The sequence below is a fragment of the Coregonus clupeaformis genome, chromosome 24 (genome assembly GCF_020615455.1).
Source record: "Coregonus clupeaformis isolate EN_2021a chromosome 24, ASM2061545v1, whole genome shotgun sequence".
In the NCBI taxonomy this organism is placed as follows: domain Eukaryota; kingdom Metazoa; phylum Chordata; class Actinopteri; order Salmoniformes; family Salmonidae; genus Coregonus; species Coregonus clupeaformis.
The window spans coordinates 10,513,088-10,531,858 of NC_059215.1; positions in this window are offsets into that span (position 1 = coordinate 10,513,088).

Below are 18,771 nucleotides of genomic sequence, written 5' to 3' on the forward strand. Positions count from 1 at the left end.
CCTTGGTGGTCTATCTGGTCCTCTCTGTTGATTTAGCTGCGGTATTTGTTTGATAAAACAATAGATTTTGTTAATTTTATATGGGATAAGGCACAATTCACTTGCAAAATATTTGTTTAAGAAGCATTATCTAGCTAACGTTACTGTAGCTGATGGTCTGAAAACGCGCCTCTTTCTCGAAGGCGTTGTTGACAACAAGCTGGAGCTAACCTCTGACCTGGCTTGCTACCTTCGTTTACATTTGTCCCGAATACTAGCTAGATTGAGAAAATGTAACATTTCTAAATTATTGTACCCTTCTTTTACAATAATAATTGGATACTCACACGTTTAAGTCCAAAATAAGTCTGTTTTGAAGGCGGTGCCCAGTTTAAAAGCTAGCTAGCTAGTGATGGCGCGAGAATAACCTCGACATTACCCATGTATTTGGCACCAGCATGGCACGAGAGTGGAGCAACCTGTCTCGAGCAAAGTGATAGCTAACAATTTAGCTACATTGTGTGGTTGTAGTCTAATCGGGTGACATGCGTGACGTTTCAACGTTTTTATGCTACAGTTTTGTTTGTAACCATAAAACATTTAAATCGCTAAAGTAGCTACAGGAAATCCTGTCAACTTTAACAGATCATGTGTCATGTTTTGTTATCCTGAAATTGTGTGTGAGTGCTAGAGCATGCCAGAGCCAACTAAAAAGTTTAAAGTGGCTCAACCCCTTAAACAAATACAAACTATTTTATTATGAAATCCAAAGTTTGAGGCAGTTCATTGATTGACTACAGTAGCTAGTGTGGGGATCTATTTTCTTATAACTAGATGTGATGCCTAGCTTAGAAAGAATACATGAATGATTAAACATAATAGGTTTGTGCTGTACTGATATAGACTGTTTAACATAACAAGCTGTGATTCATGTGAGGAGCTGTTAGGGAGTAAGGGGAGATAAGAACTTGTGTCTCACATACACAAACACTGCCTCTTTGTTAAACCGCGCTCAAGGATGTGTACTGCAAAAAGTGCCGACTCTCTGGACAAGTTGTGATGATAACAACTTATGCCTGGCAACAGTCTGCAACAGTGAAGCGCCAAGGGGCTGGGACCAGCCTGTGTGCCAACGATAGGCTGAGTAAGTCTAAACCACACTCAGCCTCTACCCTGATAGGCCCAGCAAGGAGCGGGAACTATCACTGTCATGGTATTTAAAGAAGAGCCTGTAACAATGGATCAGTTCTCTGTCTGCCCTGCGTGGTATTTCAGTGAGCCCGTATACGAACCTTCATACTTATCATACATACATTTTGCATATAATAAATGTAGCTTGGATTGAATATCTCTTGATTATGTTTTCTCTTATTCCAATACCAGATTTGAATTACGCTATTTCTAACAATTGGTGACCCCGACGTGATCTGGTAGCGGAACTTCGCTGGAATTCATCCAGCCCATTGGACATCGCTGTCGTCGAACGGTGTGTTTCACAAAGTGCCCGGGCTTCTAAAAACAGGTAAGCAGACACCTATTGTTATATAACTAAAGTTCTGCACATTGGCTTTATCCAAAATAATTTTGTGAAGCACCTGTTTGATGTAAGTGAACCCTATTATACCAACATAACGTGTACATTATACAACTTAAATTTCATAATATACTATGCAAATGTTTGATAATTGTGATGGTTAAACCCATGGGAATTGTAGGATTAGACAGTGCGACGCTATGACTAAGGTTCATAGGAGGTACTTTAAATAGTTAGACAGTGCGACGCTATGACTGAGGTTCATAGGAGGTACTTTAAATAGTTAGACAGTGCGACGCTATGACTGAGGTTCATAGGAGGTACTTTAAATAGTTAGACAGTGCGACGCTATGACTAAGGTTCATAGGAGGTACTTAAAATAGATAGGCAGTGCGACGCTATGGCACATATCAGTTCAGACTAGATATGACTAGGTTCATAGGAGGCACTTAAAATTCTTTAAGAAAGGGGTGACGCTATTGACACGTATCAGCAAAGGCTAGGTACGGCTAGGATCAGAGGGACACTTTAGAGTATAGGGTGTTGTCGTATGCATGAGAGTGCGAATGATCCCAGTGTAATAAAAAAGTGTTTGCAGACGAAATAAAAGAGTGAATGCAGGTTACTAAAATTAATAAACCTGTATACCTTGATAGAAAACTAATTAGGAATTAAAGACGTCTGTGGCTGTCCAAACTGTATAATTTGTGAATAACTATTGGGTTTGTGGTTGTTTAAACCGTATAATTTGTGTTATGATAATTGGGAATATATATACTAAGGTAGAGAAATTAAAATAAAACGTATTAAAAGTGAGAAATAGAAACTTGAACCTAACATTTTTAAACTTTTCGAATAGAAATAAAAAGAAGGAAGCGTCGTGTACATTAAAATGGCAGGACACACAGAGGCGGAACGAGTGCTGAAAGTACTGAAGTCCACCCTTGAAACAAAAGGAGGGAGGGGCTGGAGACAGCGAGAGTGTGGCTTTTGGAGAGTCAGGAAGGACTAGGGGGTGATTTGTGTCGATTGGGAGTTGGCTGGGAACACCACGGGGCGATTGTTTGAGAGGTGCCTGTGGGTTTCTGACGATATATACGTATGGGCTTGCTCGCCCGAACGTAGACGTACGTAATGGGTGAGAAAGTAGAGAATATGAGTTTAAGGTTGTACCGTTGTTTGATAATGTGATGGGGTTTGATGGGTGATCGGACCATGACTGGTGTGGTTATGGAAGTAATGTATAAATAGTGGAGAGCCAGTAGGGGGCTCCATTGAACTATTATGTTTTGTTGGGCATTTCGGTGGCATGGGGTGGGGTCTGTGTGTATGAGTGAATTCAACGGCTGGTTTGGGTAGTGACCGTATACTACTGAGTATTTGGTTTGTTGATGTTGAATGGAAGATTTGTAGCATGGTTGGGGTTAAATAGAAAGACTCACTTATTCAACCGGAATAGGTGCGGGGAGAGAGTTGTGTTGCTGAATGAAGTGAGAGTTAAATTACTGAGAATAGAGAAGTATTATGGACACTCCGTATTAAATAAACTGAACCAAACATGACGTTACTACAGCAATAGAGGATGGTTAATGTTGTTACGTTAGTTTTTTAACCCGATGATAGAGGTAAATGCAGAACGCTGTTTGAGAGTGTGTTTTATTTTTGCTACTAGGGGATTTAGTGTTTGAGATGAAAGGGCTGGCCAGTCGGGAGTGATGACGTGGCTGGTTGTGCGACATGGAAGTGGTTGTTTGGCGTGCTTTGAAAGCATCGCGGAATGTGTGGGGTGACTGGCAATGTATCTAAGGGTCCCGGGTTCGAACACAGGTAGGGACAGTGGGTAAAGCTTTTGCATTGGGGCTATAGACCTAGATTATTACATGGATTGAGAAATGTGAAAGGTTGAATTAGATAGCTTAAGTAGAAGTATTCTAGAAAGGACTATGAAAATATGTTACTAGGTCCCCGCCCCTTCCTCGTTGGATAGAAAGGAGCAAGGGGAGGGGTGAGAGATAGTTCAAATGTTAGGAATATCATTAAATGTATGCTTATCAACGATAGCAAGTATTTGTTTTATTAATTAGGGCCTAATCAGAGAGAACAGTTAAAGAAATTGAATAGCGAACTGAAATGGCGATAGAGCTGTGAAAATTGAGTTGAGGACAAAGGAGAGTAATTTATGGTTCTGGTTAGCGGGAGAAAAATAATAATAAAATAGAGACAGTCAAGCGAGTTAGAATGAGCTGTGGGATTTCAAGTAGAGGTCTAGATACTTGACTGGAAGGCAGTGCTTTGATAAATTCTAATTGTTATTACTTTATTCAATAGGTTGCTTAACACCAGTGGTGTATACAAATAGTTGGTAAATTCTAGAACGATAATTTATTTTCATTACGGGGACAAGGGGGTGCAAGTGGTTTTGGCTGTTGTGCTGGGGAATAGCGCCAGCCTGTGGTGGGTTCTGGATTTGTTAAATAAACAAACTTATATTTTAAACTATAGTAATGCAATAGGCTACAATTATAACATTATCAGAAAAAGGTACAATTTAATGTGAAATAGTTATTACAATTATTATGAATAGTTATTACAGTTATTATCATTGATCCAGTAATGATAGAAGGATAGTAGAGGAAAGGCAAGGGATTAAATCTCATTTAGGGAAAGAAGAAGAGTATGAAGATATATTAGGGAGAAAATACCATTAACTGAGGGATATAAAACGTTTAGCTGAAAAAAGAAAACAGGAATAATTTACCTTACACCCTAATATAGACATTGCATTACTTTTGATGTAACCGTGATTGTATTGGCTAAAAAATGAAAAATTACATTTACAGGGGGGACAGGAACAATAGAAGATGAGACAGATTTTCCTAGGGGGTTGATCAAATAATTGATAATGGATCATTTGAGATGAGATCACGTAGCAGATTTAGGGTAATCAATTAAATAATCATTGTATACTCGAGGAATTGTTAGTGGTTTTATGGATTAATTATGAGGAATTAGATTGATACAAACAATTATTGATGGGTTAGGACTGGGGATATCTGTATCATGTTTTGTGTGTACTACCATCTTTAGATTACTGATGGTAATTGAAGGTTAACAAAAATTATAACCAGGAGAAAGAGAATTAGCTTATCTCATTGGAATGTTGCCCAGGGCTAGGGGGAGCAGTAGTGAAGTTAGGCAGTATTTAAGTGGGGCCTGGCTATTTGTGGTTGTTGTTTTTTCAAATTGGTTTTTTCAAACAAAAAACAACACACCTAGTATGATGTTTATAAAGCCTTGTTGTTTCAATTTTGGGGGGGTTTCAGCAGGTCAAGGGTGATAGGTCTTGGAGGAGCATGCACAGTGAATTTTATGGAGTTTTTCGGTTTTGGCTGAGTTTGGGGTATATATGATTTCTTATGAGAATGAATGTCATGAGGACTTAATGAACACTTGGGATAAGTAACATTTAAGAAATATTTAGAATAATGGTAATGTTTGGTATACTATGGGATGGAACAGTTCGTTGAATAATTTCAATTGCCTCTGAACTCTGTTTTAACTTTCTGGTGTAAATTAATCATCCACACTGGTAAATTCTAAAGGCATGAGAGGAGGACTTTAAGATAGTTTATTTTACTAAGTTGAGGGTAATTTATAATACTGTGAAAAGTGTGAAGAAGATTATAATTTGGTAATAATATATATGATTTGAACCATAAAATAACAGAAGAGAGAGAGAGAGCTTTCCCTGAATGAGGGATACCTGTTGCTAGTCAATTGTACTAATCTTGGATTACTTTTACGGGATAGAAGTAAATTGAGGTATTATCAAATGTTGTCATTTAAATTTCATTTTTAGTATGCTTTAATAAACAACAAGTTGGTATTTGAAACTAAATTAATGCAATGAGCTGCAGTAATCAGAGGAAGGCACAATCTAATGCGAAACAGCTATTACCTAGATCATTTATTTAGTAATGAGATCAGGAAGATAGGAGCAATAAAGAAGCAAGGGACAGTCTAAAAAAAATAAAAATAAGGGATGGCAATTGGATGATAAATTACCAATATTACCTAAGTGATTGTTTAGGTAGGTGGTAATATTGCCACATGAGCAGAACATGTGTCAAAAGGGGGATGGTAGGATAAAATAATACATATATACGAAGGAGAGGACAAAATACTTTTAAAAAAATTTTTTTTAGATACATGCAGTCAGAAATATAAATTCAGAGCTGAACATGTGTGAAGATAGTTTATTAACCACACCCGTATGTCAGAGGTTTTGTGCCCCACAGGTGAACTAAAGGAGAAGGTGACCCACTCTATCTAACCAGGTGACTGGTGAGCATCCAGTCCTGAGAGAGCCACTTGGGTCAACGTTACCCACTGCAAAAAGGTAGGCCCACATACCAACACCGTTGAACACACACAGAGTTAAAGAGAAGAACTGGTACCAATAGGGTCTGGGGGTAAACTCTGTTAACGAAGATCCCCTACCCCAACCTTTCATCACTGTGTGGTGTTTATAGAGGTGTGAGTATGGGGTAGTACCAAACAGAAAGACTGAGGACAGGAGAGGGTTGGCGGTTTTTGGGAATATGGATAACTTGGGTTGCATCAGTCCCGGTAATGGTCTTGATATGTCAAGATCCACCACCAATTATGCTATGCCCTTACCATTGTTAAGAAGTAAAAGAGAAGAGAAGCGACCCGACATACTGACCGTCAAGGACGAGTGGCCTACAAAATGGGAGTCAGAGAAGGGCAGACTGTCAGATTCAAAATAAGGGTTGGGGACGTAGCCAATGGGTGGGGTACATGTCAATAAGCAAATTGGGATGATAAAATCCTATTATATTCGTGTTCGGACCCCACGGCGGATTGTTCCTAGACTCAAGTGTTTAAATACACTTGGGGGTGGGGATATGAGACCGAGGGGGACTGAACATCCAGATGGGGGGTAAAGAGAAATAAAGACATCACCAATTATCAATTGGAGATAGTAGTAATGTGACAGACTTAAGTTCGGAAGCACAGGAGAGAATTCTGAACCTTACAGCCCCTGTAACCGATGTGTGGTGGGCGTGTGCCAGTAAAGGCAGTGTAAGGCAGAGAATTCCAAAGGGGTGGCTAGACACATGCGCCCTGGTTCTACTGATTCAGCTAGTTAGAATTAGTCACCAGGAACCAAGGATTAAACAGATGTAGGAGGAGTTTTAACAAGAAGGAGAATAGCCCTATTTAGATGGATGCGATTGGGATACCAAGGGGGGTATCGGATGGATACCGAGCTACTAGGGGAAGGGTTTGCTACCACATTCTTTTGGTGGGTGACAATAAACAAAATTGTGAATTGGATTAATTATATCTATTACGACCAACAACGATTTATTGGCTGGACTAGGGGTGCAACGGAAGGGATCTTTTGAACAATTATCCGCCATCTCACTCCTATGACTTAGTAAAAAGAGGTTGGCTCTAGATCAGGCAGAAAGGGGTGGTGTCTATATAATTTTTAAGTTCGCATCATTGGTGGTTACTGGATTTCTGACCCTAGTAGTTGTGTTTCTAATATTAATGTGCTGTACTGCCTGTGTAATTCCTTGTCTGAGAAAGTATGTTACAGATGTCGTGCATACGGCTGGTATGATGCCCCTCCATGGGGCTCAAGAAGGGGATGCAGACACTGAGATGGGGTTGACAAAGGATGACCCTTGGTTTGCTATTGGTGAGGTGGTGGAGTGACACCCTAGAGGGTGTCTAAAGGGGGCCAAAATGTATTAATCTTTGTGTTTTATGTTTTATTAATGTTGTGTTTTGTGTTCTATTAATCCTGTGTTTTATGCTTTATTAATCAAGTTAACCATTGTGAATGTTTGTCTTTCCTTATGTGAAGGTTTGAAGTTCCTGGGTGGCTGGTAGCCAACCTAGTACAAGTTGGGTGTAGATGGAAGGACTGAAGGCCTTTTTATTATCATTATTGCCTATTAATAAAAGTGTGATTATTTTTGTTTGTATTGTATTTTAATGAGTGACACCCTAGAGGGTGTCAATAGTGGGAATCCTAAATTTCCCTGAAATTTCTTATTTTGGGTTCTCTTATTTTGGGTTCACACCCAGTGGGTGTGAAAAGGGGGATTGTGGGGATCTATTTTCTTATAACTAGATGTGATGCCTAGCTTAGAAAGAATACATGAATGATTAAACATAATAGGTTTGTGCTGTACTGATATAGACTGTTTAACATAACAAGCTGTGATTCATGTGAGGAGCTGTTAGGGAGTAGGGGGAGATAAGAACTTGTGTCTCACATACACAAACACTGCCTCTTTGTTAAACCGCGCTCAAGGACGTGTACTGCAAAAAGTGCCGACTCTCTGGACAAGTTGTGATGATAACAACTTATGCCTGGCAACAGTCTGCAACAGTGAAGCGCCAAGAGGCTGGGACCAGCCTGTGCGCCAACGATAGGCTGAGTAAGTCTAAACCACACTCAGCCTCTACCCTGATAGGCCCAGCAAGGAGCGGGAACTATCACTGTCATGGTATTTAAAGAAGAGCCTGTAACAATGGATCAGTTCTCTATCTGCCCTGCGTGGTATTTCAGTGAGCCCGTATACGAACCTTCATACTTATCATACATACATTTAGCATATAATAAATGTAGCTTGGATTGAATATCTCTTGATTATGTTTTCTCTTATTCCAATACCAGATTTGAATTACGCTATTTCTAACACTAGCTAAATTGAACCAGATTTGTTTTGGCATGTGATGTTCATTTACATTTCTTCACTCCAGTGTTTTTCCTGTTATAACCAGCTGGGGGCACTGTTACTCTCTTGCCTCTAAGTCCTATATTTTCTGTTTCCCTTCTCTTTTATGATAACTCTTTAGTAGCGTTTTGTGTTCTCGTCTGGGCCATATAAACTGTATTGTTTCTTAATTTGACAACATTGAAATAAGTCCCCCTCTACTATTATTTCAGTACCGTAAAAGCAAATGAAATAGCGTCACCGACCCACTGAGGTACTCAAATAAGCCCCTAAAAGAGAATATTATCTGAAGTAGTCTAGGCCACCCATCAAGTGAGCAGGACAGCCCATACTACTGTCATACTAATTACATAACTGACAATTGTATAAATACAAGCAGAAATTGAATTACTAATTTACACACACATACCAGAGCAGAAATGCCCCCCAGTATCTTCTGAGGCTGGGACAGCAGGCTGAGAAATAAACACGCCAAAATAAATGTGCATTGTGCGCTAACTGGGTGGCAGGAGCAGTTGTGAAGCTCTGGAACAGCTGGTGTAGCAAGAGGCTCCAAACCCCACTACCCACTATAATCACCTGAGGGTTTCATCAGAGGGAGAGCGTAGAGAGGGGGATGGTAAACGGAGATAGGGAGGAAAGAGAAAGAGAAGTTGTGAGAGGGAGTGAACAGCGATGAGGGAAGGGAGTGAAAGGGATACAAATATTGAATGGTGCACTGCAGTTTCATTTTAAACAAATGGCAAATAGTCAGATTAATCGTCAGTTTATAAATGTATTTAATGAGTAGCAAGGTATCTTACAAAGATAGTGTGACTGTCTGTTTTACGTGTTTTTAATTTCCACTGTCACGGATTCTGCCGAGACTGCTCCTCCTTCAGGGCTGTCTTCGATCACCCACCTGAGGGGAAGGCGGCGGGGGAGCGTCTGTTCCACCTCCGACAGGGGAAGAGGAGCGCACAGGAGTTCGCCCTGGAGTTTCGGACTCTAGCGGCGGATGCGGGGTGGAATGAGAGGGCCCTCATCGACCATTACCGGTGTAGCCTACGAGAGGACGTTCGTCGTGAGCTGGCCTGCAGGGACACCAACCTATCCTTCGACCAGTTGGTGGACATCTCCATCCGTCTCGACACCCTGCTGGCTACCCGCGGACGTCCCGAGTGGGGGTCGTCCATTCCACCCTCCAGCACCTCCGAGCCGATTCCCATGGAGCTCGGGGGTGCTGGCGCTAGAGAGAGGAGGAGAGAGAACCCGAGGGGGGCCATCCCCTGCACCAACTGTGACCGTGGAGGACACACTGCGGCCAGGTGCTGGGGAGGGTCTCCTGGGAGAGGGGACAACATGTCACGCACTGGGGAGTCATTTCAGGTGAGTAGGCGCCCCACTTACCCAGAGCTCTCTGTTGGTCACATGAGTATACCTGTGAGATTTCCACAGGTGGCACCTCATTCCCAGCATAAGGCGCTAGTAGATTCAGGCGCAGCTGGGAATTTTGTTGATCGTGCATTTTGTTATAGGTTAGGAATTCCCCTTCGGCCGGTAGAAGCCCCCTTTCCTGTTCACGCCCTAGACAGCCGGCCGTTGGGGTCGGGGCTGATCAGAGAAGTCACAGCACCACTTAAGATGACGACGCAGGGGGTCATGAGGAGATCATTCAGTTTTATCTGATTGACTCTCCTGCGTATCCCGTGGTGCTGGGGGCTTCCCTGGTTAAGCGCCCATGATCCTACCATTGCGTGGCAACAGAGGGCTCTTATGGAGTGGTCTGCCCAGTGTGTAGGGAGATGTCTAGGTGTTTCCTTAGGGGCGACCTCGGTAGAGAGTCCGAACCAAGTGCCCGCAATGCGCATTCCCCCTGAGTATGAGGATTTAGCACTTGTGTTCAGCAAAACGAGGGCAACACGGCTACCACCTCATAGACAGGGGGATTGTGCGATAGATCTCCAAACAGGAGCGGCACTTCCGCGGAGCCGTGTGTATCCCCTGTCTCAAGAGGAGACAGCGGCTACGGAGACTTACATAGCCGAGTCCTTGGCACAGGGATACATACGGTCCTCCACTTCCCCGGTTTCCTCTAGTTTCTTCTTTGTGAAGAAGAAGGACGGGGGTTTGCGCCCGTGTATTGACTACCGTAGTCTCAATCAGATCACGGTTAAGTACAGTTACCCTCTTCCACTGATTGCGACTATGACAGAATCATTACGCGGAGCGCGGTTCTTCACAAAGTTGGATCTCAGGAGCGCGTACAATCTGGTGCGCATTAGGGAGGGGGATGAATGGAAGACAGCATTTAGCACCACCTCGGGTCATTACGCAGTATCTCGTCATGCCATACGGGTTAATGAATGCTCCTTCAGTCTTCCAATCCTTTGTTGACGAGATTTTCCGGGACATGCATGGGCAGGGTGTGGTAGTATACATCGACGACATCCTAGTGTACTCTTCTACACGAGCCGAGCATGTAGCCCTGGTGCGCCGAGTGTTGAGAAGACTGTTGGAGCATGACTTGTATGTCAAGGCAGAGAAATGCCTGTTCTTCCAGGAGTCCGTCTCCTTTTTGGGTTATCGGTTGTCCGCGTCTGGTGTGGAGATAGAGGTAGACCGTGTGTCGGCCGTGCGTAATTGGCAAACTCCAACCACTGTAAAAGAAGTGCAGCAGTTCTTGGGTTTTGCTAATTACTACCGGAGGTTTATCCGGGGCTTTGGACAGGTTGCAGCTCCCATTACGTCCCTGCTAAAGGGGGGTCCGGTTCGTTTGCAGTGGTCAGCTGAGGCGGACAGGGCATTTGTCAAACTGAAGAACCTGTTCACCTCGGCCCCGGTGCTGGCGCATCCGGATCCCTCTTTACCATTCCAAGTAGAGGTAGACGCGTCCGAGGCCGGCATTGGGGCAGTCCTGTCGCAACGGTCCGGCACGCCACCTAAGCTCCGCCCCTGTGCGTTCTACTCCAAGAAGCTCAGCTCGGCGGAGCGTAATTATGACGTTGGGGACAGGGAGCTGTTAGCTGTAGTCCAGGCCCTAAAGGTGTGGAGGCATTGGGTTGAGGGGGCTCAACACCCTTTCCTCATTCTGACTGATCACCGTAACCTGGAGTACATCCGGGCAGCTAGGAGATTGAACCCTCGTCAGGCTAGGTGGAACATGTTCCTGACCCGGTTTGTTTTTAAGATCACATACATCCCAGGGTCCCAGAACGGTAAGGCAGACGCCCTGTCCCGGCGGTATGACACAGAGGAGAGGTCCATTGAGCCTACTTCCATACTGCCGGAGTCTTGTCTGGTGGCTCCGGTGGTATGGGAGGTCGATGCGAAATCGAGCGGGCACTGCGTACCGACCCTACTCCCCCCGAGTGTCCTGTGGGGCGGACGTACGTTCCGCTCGAGGTTCGTGATCGTCTGATTTATTGGGCTCATACATCACCCTCCTCTGGACATCCAGGTATTGGCCGGACAGTGCACTGCCTTAGCGTGAAATACTGGTGGCCAACGTTAGCTAGGGATGTGAGGGTTTATGTCTCCTCCTGCTCGGTGTGCGCCCAGTGTAAGGCGCCTAGACATTTGCCCAGGGGTAAGTTACATCCCCTGCCCGTTCCACAACGACCATGGTCCCACCTCTCGGTGGATTTTGTGACCGACCTACCCCCCTCCCAGGGGAATACCAGCATTTTGGTCGTTGTGGATCGGTTTTCCAAGGCCTGTCGTCTCCTCCCAATGCCGGGTCTCCCTACTGCCCTACAGACCGCTGAGGCCCTATTTACCCACGTGTTCCAGCACTATGGGGTCCCCGAGGATATTGTGTCTGACCGAGGTCCCCAGTTCACCTCCAGAGTTTGGGGGGCATTCATGGAACGCTTGGGGGTCTCGGTAAGCCTTACCTCGGGGTACCACCCAGAGAGCAATGGGCAGGTTGAACGAGTCAACCAGGATGTGGGTAGGTTTCTGAGGTCCTATTGCCGGGACCGGCCGGAGGAGTGGTCTAGGTATATCCCCTGGGCAGAGATGGCCCAGAACTCTCTCCGCCACTCCTCCACCAATTTAACACCTTTCCAGTGTGTTTTAGGGTATCAGCCGGTCCTGGCACCATGGCACGAGAGCCAGATCGAGGCCCCTGCGGTGGACGAGTGGATTCGGCGCTCGGAGGAGACGTGGGACGCTGCCCATGTCCATCTGCAGCGGGCCATCCGTCAACAAAAGGCGAGCGCCGATCGCCACCGCAGTGAGGGACCGGTGTACGCACCGGGAGATCGAGTCTGGCTCTCGACTCGAAACCTGCCCCTCCGCCTGCCTTGCCGGAAGCTGGGTCGGCGGTTTGTGGGGCCCTTTAAAGTCCTGAGAAGATTGAACGAGGTGTGTTACAGGTTACAACTGCCTATTGAGTACAAGAATATTAACCCCTCGTTCCATGTGTCTCTTCTCAGGCCGGTGGTAGCTGGCCCACTCCAAGAAGATGAGATAGGAGAGACCCCTCCGCCCCCCTTTGGACATCGAGGGGGCCCCGGCGTACAGGGTCCGGACCATCTTGGACTCGAGGCGCCGGATGAGTGGTCTCCAGTATCTCGTGGAGTGGGAGGGGTACGGTCCGGAGGAACGGTGCTGGGTGCCTAGGAGGGACATCCTAGATCCGTCCCTCCTGACTGAGTTCCACCGTGGGCATCCCACGCGCCCGGATCCGCGTCCTCCTGGCCGTCCCCGAGGCCGGGGTCGGCGCACGGCTGGAGCCGCGCATCAAGGGGGGGGTACTGTCACGGATTCTGCCGAGACTGCTCCTCCTCCTAGTTCGGGCAGGCTTCGGCGTTCGCCGTCCCCGGAGTACTAGCTGCCACCGTTGAATGTTTATTGGTGTGATTGCTTTGGTCTGTCTTTTACACCTGTGTCCGTTTGTGTCTGATTACGTGTCCTATAAGTTCCCTGTTTTGCATTGGTTAGATTGTGTGTTGTTTTTCGCCTGTCGGTAGTGCTGCGTGTTTTTGTATCTGTTTATTTGTTTATTTGTTATACGCATAGTTTGCGTATTGCTCGCCTCTGTTTTGTTGAGGCCGTTTACTGTATCCTTGCCTGGTGGTTTTTCACAGTAAACTTTGTTGGACTAAGCTTCGGTGTCCTGCGCCTGACTTCCACACATCATACACCTCAGCCTTGACATCCACTACGTTTAATATTTTTTCCTGTACTAATGTGAGAATTTTAACAGTGGTGAAGCTTGTCCAGCATTTAGGCATGAACAAAAATAACCTAATCAAATGTTGAGCTTCACTGCGTGTTAGAGTTAAATCTGTTTGTTATGTAACTGCATTCACTGTGAACCACTCATTATTATTTAGCCTGTCAGCTTTGATAAAGTCAGTGGGCTTGTTGTTGTAGGCCTTAAGAAACACAACTATGCGGGACACTCATATAGAATTACCACTTTTCATACAAAATGCAAATTCCTGTTCTCTCTGATGAATCTCAGATCAAACAGGTGGAAAGATGAGGTGACTGCAGCCGAGATTTCATGTCCTGCGCACCGATACCGCAACCCCTATTCCGAGAGAATGGAGATTTCTGATTGATTAGGTTTACTCTCCTCATAAAATACTCCCACAAAACTCTGTCTGCCAACGCACACAGTCAAACTGTCCTATGCTTGCAACCACCTGCCAGAATAATGTGTTTTATGTTAATCTTTTTTTAGGATTCACAGACTTTCTCCTCCCCCCAAAACTATATATTATCTGCATTTAGCAGGCATATGTTGGAAATTCTATCAAAATGAACATATTTTGCACGTTTTTAATTGAGGTGCCATAGCAATACTTTTCCACCTATTCTTGATGTTGTGGCAGAATAACTTGAGTTGCATCACAACTGCCTTAATGGTATTGGAATTATTTGAAACGGTAATTCTCAGAGATTCTGGTGGTTCTGCTCTTTGGATCTGCTCAACAGATAATGCCAATGGCAATTAAGGGAAAGTTCATCAACCGGGAACCATGCGAACAGGAAAATGAAATATTCAGTCATACAGTTCGTTGTGTCCAACTGTCCATGCTGTTGATACAGGTTTGTAGTTCTGAATGACACAGAAACTAATATGACCGTAAAAATGGTTTACCTAATCTCATTACAGACATCTGATATAATGCAAATAATGAGTTTCCCTCACCTGACCCATGGCATCAAGGGTGTCTGAACATACTGACCCATCAGAAGAAAAGGTAGGCCAGAGTTAAATGTCAAACATTTACGTCATTTAGCAGACGCTCTTATCCAGTTAGTGAGTGCATACATTTTCATACTGGTCCCCCGTGGGAATCAAACCCACAACCCTGGCGTTGCAAGCGCCATGCTCTACCAACTGAGCTACACGGGACAATTATAACCATGCACCAGACTGGTTGTTTCAACGTTTTTAATCAAATTAGCTAATTACAGCAACTTCCTTAAACATTTGTTTCACAGTTACAATAAGGACATCATAATGAAACTATAGATATGCTATCTTATTACAAATACACATCAATGTCTACAGCACAGCAACACAATGATCCGAAGGGAAAACCAGGGCTACTTTACAGCCCAATTCTATCAGCAATGTTTTGGAAATATGGCAGGAAAAATTCAGCCGAGGCTTCTCTCTTCACCTGCACAGTATCACCAGATGAGTTGATGATGATTAGCTGTAATATTTTCATATCGCCCCTGCTACACAGATGTGAACATTGCATGATATGTGGGATCATTGGGCACCTATTTTCATTGGTTCTGTCTCCTTGCCATGTGATTTTCCTGGATAAATCCACTGCACTTAATAATAATACATTTGATCTTTTATGAATATATTTAAATAGTTCAGTTAACACTTTTGTTTTTTGCCTCGACTAGAACAGCGCCGGAGAAGATGGCTGCCGTTTTACAGCCCTCTAACCATTTGTACTATTATGTGTGTTTTTCCACGTTATTTGTAATTTATTTTGTACATAATGTTTCTGCCATCGTCTCTTATAACCAAAAAGAGCTTCTGGATATCAGGACAGCGATTACTCACCTCGTATTGGACGAAGATTTTTCTTCAACGAGGCGACGCGAAAGGATATCATACAGACACCCGACAAGGCCCAAATCCCCGTCATTCGCGTGAGGAAGAGACGGAGATATCGTGGACGTAGATCGGGGTGCCTTGTAAGGATCCGACGGCGAGCGAGTAAACTGCCTCTTCCATCAATCCTATTAGCCAATATTCAATCATTGGATAACAAATTGGATGACCTAAGATTACGGTTATCCTACCAACGGGACATTAAAAACTGTAATATCCTATGTTTCACCGAGTCGTGGCTGAACGACGACATGGATAACATACAGCTAGCGGGCTATACGCTACATCGGCAGGATAGAACGGCTGACTCCGGTAAGACAAGGGGTGGCGGTCTGTGTATATTTGTAAACAACAGCTGGTGCACAAAATCAAATACTAAGGAAGTCTCGAGGTTTTGCTCGCCTGAGGTAGAGTATCTTATGATAAGCTGTAGACCACACTATTTACCAAGAGAGTTTTCATCTATATTTTCATAGCTGTCTATTTACCACCACAAACCAATGCTGGCATTAAGATTGCACTGAATTAGTTGTACAAGGCCATAAATCAACAGGAAAACGCTCATCCAGATGCAGCGCTCCTAGTGGCCGGGGACTTTAATGCAGGGAAACTTAAATCCATTCTACCTAATTTCTACCAGCATGTTAAATGTGCAACCAGAGGAAAAAAACTCTAGACCACCTTTACTCCACACACAGAGACGCATACAAAGCTCTCCCTCGCCCTCCATTTGGCAAATCTGACCATAACTCTATCCTCCTGATTCCTGCTTATAAGCAAAAACTAAAGCAGGAAGCACCAGTGACTCGGTTAATAAAAAGTGGTCAGATGACGCAGATGCTAAGCTACAGGACTGTTTTGCTAGCACAGACTGGAACATGTTCCGGGATTCTTCAGACAGCATTGAGGAGTACACCACATCAGTCACTGGCTTCATCAATAAGTGCATCGATGATGTCGTCCCCACAGTGACCGTACGTACATACCCCAACCAGAAGCCATGGATTACAGGAAACATCCGCACTGAGCTAAAGGGTAGAGCTGCCGCTTTCAAGGAACGGGACTCTAACCCGGACGCTTATAAGAAATCCCGCTATGCCCTCCGACGAACCATCAAACAGGCAAAGAGTCAATACAGGACTAAGATTGAATCGTACTACACTGGCTCTGGCCGTCGTCGGTTGTGGCAGGGCTTGAAAACTATTACAGACTACAAAGGGAAGCACAGCCGCGAGCTGCCCAGTGACACAAGCCTACCAGACGAGCTAAACCACTTCTATGCTCGCTTCGAGGCAAGCAACACTGAAGCATGCATGAGAGCACCAGCTGTTCCGGATGACTATGTGATCACGCTCTCCGGAGCCGATGTAAGACTTTTAAGCAGGTCAACATTCACAAGGCCGCAGGGCCAGACGGATTACCAGGACGTGTACTCCGAGCATGTGCTGACCAACTGGCAAGTGTCTTCACTGACATTTTCAACATGTCCCTGACTGAGTCTGTAATACCAACATGTTTCAAGCAGACCACCATAGTCCCCGTGCCCAAGGACTCTAAGATAACCTGCCTAAATGACTACCGATCCGTAGCACTGACGTCTGTAGCCATGAAGTGCTTTGAAAGGCTGGTCATGGCTCACATCAACAGCATTATCCCAGAAACCCTAGACCCACTCCAATTTGCATACCGCCCCAACAGATCCACAGATGATGCAATCTCTATTGCACTCCACACTGCCCTTTCCCACCTGGACAAGAGGAACACCTACGTGAGAATGCTATTCATTGACTACAGCTCAGCATTCAACACCATAGTGCCCTCTAAGCTCATCACTAAGCTAAGGATCCTGGGACTAAACACCTCCCTCTGCAACTGGATCCTGGACTTCCTGACGGGCCGCCCCCAGGTGGTAAGGGTAGGTAACAACACATCTGCCACACTGATCCTCAACACGGGGGCCCCCTCAGGGGTGCGTGCTCAGTCCCCTCCTGTACTCTCTGTTCACCCATGACTGCATGGCCAGGCACGACTCCAACACCATCATTAAGTTTGCCGACGACACAACAGTGGTAGGCCTGATCACCGACAACGATGAGACTAGGGAGGAGGTCAGAGACCTGGCCGTGTGGTGCCAGGACAACAACCTCTCCCTCAACGTGACCAAGACAAAGGAGATGATTGTGGACTACAGGAAAAAAAAGAGGACTGAGCACGCCCCCATTCTCATCGACGGGGCTGTAGTGGAACAGGTTGAGAGCTTCAAGTTCCTTGGTGTCCACATCACCAACGAACTATCATGGTCCAAACACACCAAGACAGTCGTGAAGAGGGTACGACAAAGCCTATTCCCCCTCAGGAGACTGAAAAGATTTGGCATGGGTCCTCAGATCCTCAAAATATTCTACAGCTGCACCATCGAGAGCATCCTGACTGGTTGCATCACCGCCTGGTATGGCAACTGCTTGGCCTCCGACCGCAAGGCACTACAGAGGGTAGTGCGTACGGCCCAGTACATCACTGGGGCCAAGCTTCCTGCCATCCAGGACCTCTATACCAGGTGGTGTCAGAGGAAGGCCCTCAAAATTGTCAAAGACTCCAGCCACCCTAGTCAAAGACTGTTCTCTCTGCTACCGCACGGCAAGCGGTACCGGAGTGCCAAGTCTAGGTCCAAAAGACTTCTCAACAGCTTCTACCCCCAAGCCATAAGACTCCTGAACAGCTAATCATGGCTACCCGGACTATTTGCACTGCCCCCCCACCCCATCCTTTTTACGCTGCTGCTACTCTGTTAATTATTTATGCATAGTCACTATAACTCTACCCACATGTACATATTACTTCAACTATCTCAACTAGCCGGTGCCCCCGCACATTGACTCTGCACCGTAACCCCCTGTATATATAGCCTCCCTACTGTTATTTTATTTTACTTCTGCTCTTTTTTCTCAACACTTTTTTGTTGTTGTTTTATTTTTACTTTTTTGTTAAAAATAAATGCACTGTTGGTTAAGGGCTGTAAGTAAGCATTTCACTGTAATGTCTGCACCTGTTGTATTCGGCGCATGTGACCAATACAATTTGATTTGATTTGATTTGATTTGATCTTGTACAATTTTAATGTTCTTGGTTGTTTGCATTGACCAACTTGTAAGACATTGGACTCTAGCAATATTCTCTTGTTTGCTGTGGTAAGAATGAGTGCAACAGCTGCTGAGGTACAGTTGAAGTCGGAAGTTTACATACACTTAGGTAGGACTCATTAAAACTTGTTTTTCAAGCACTCCACACATTTCTTGTTAACAAACTATCGTTTTGGCAAGTCGGTTAGGACATCTACTTTGTGCATGCCACAAGTAATTTTTCCAACAATTGTTTACAGACAGATTATTTCACTTATAATT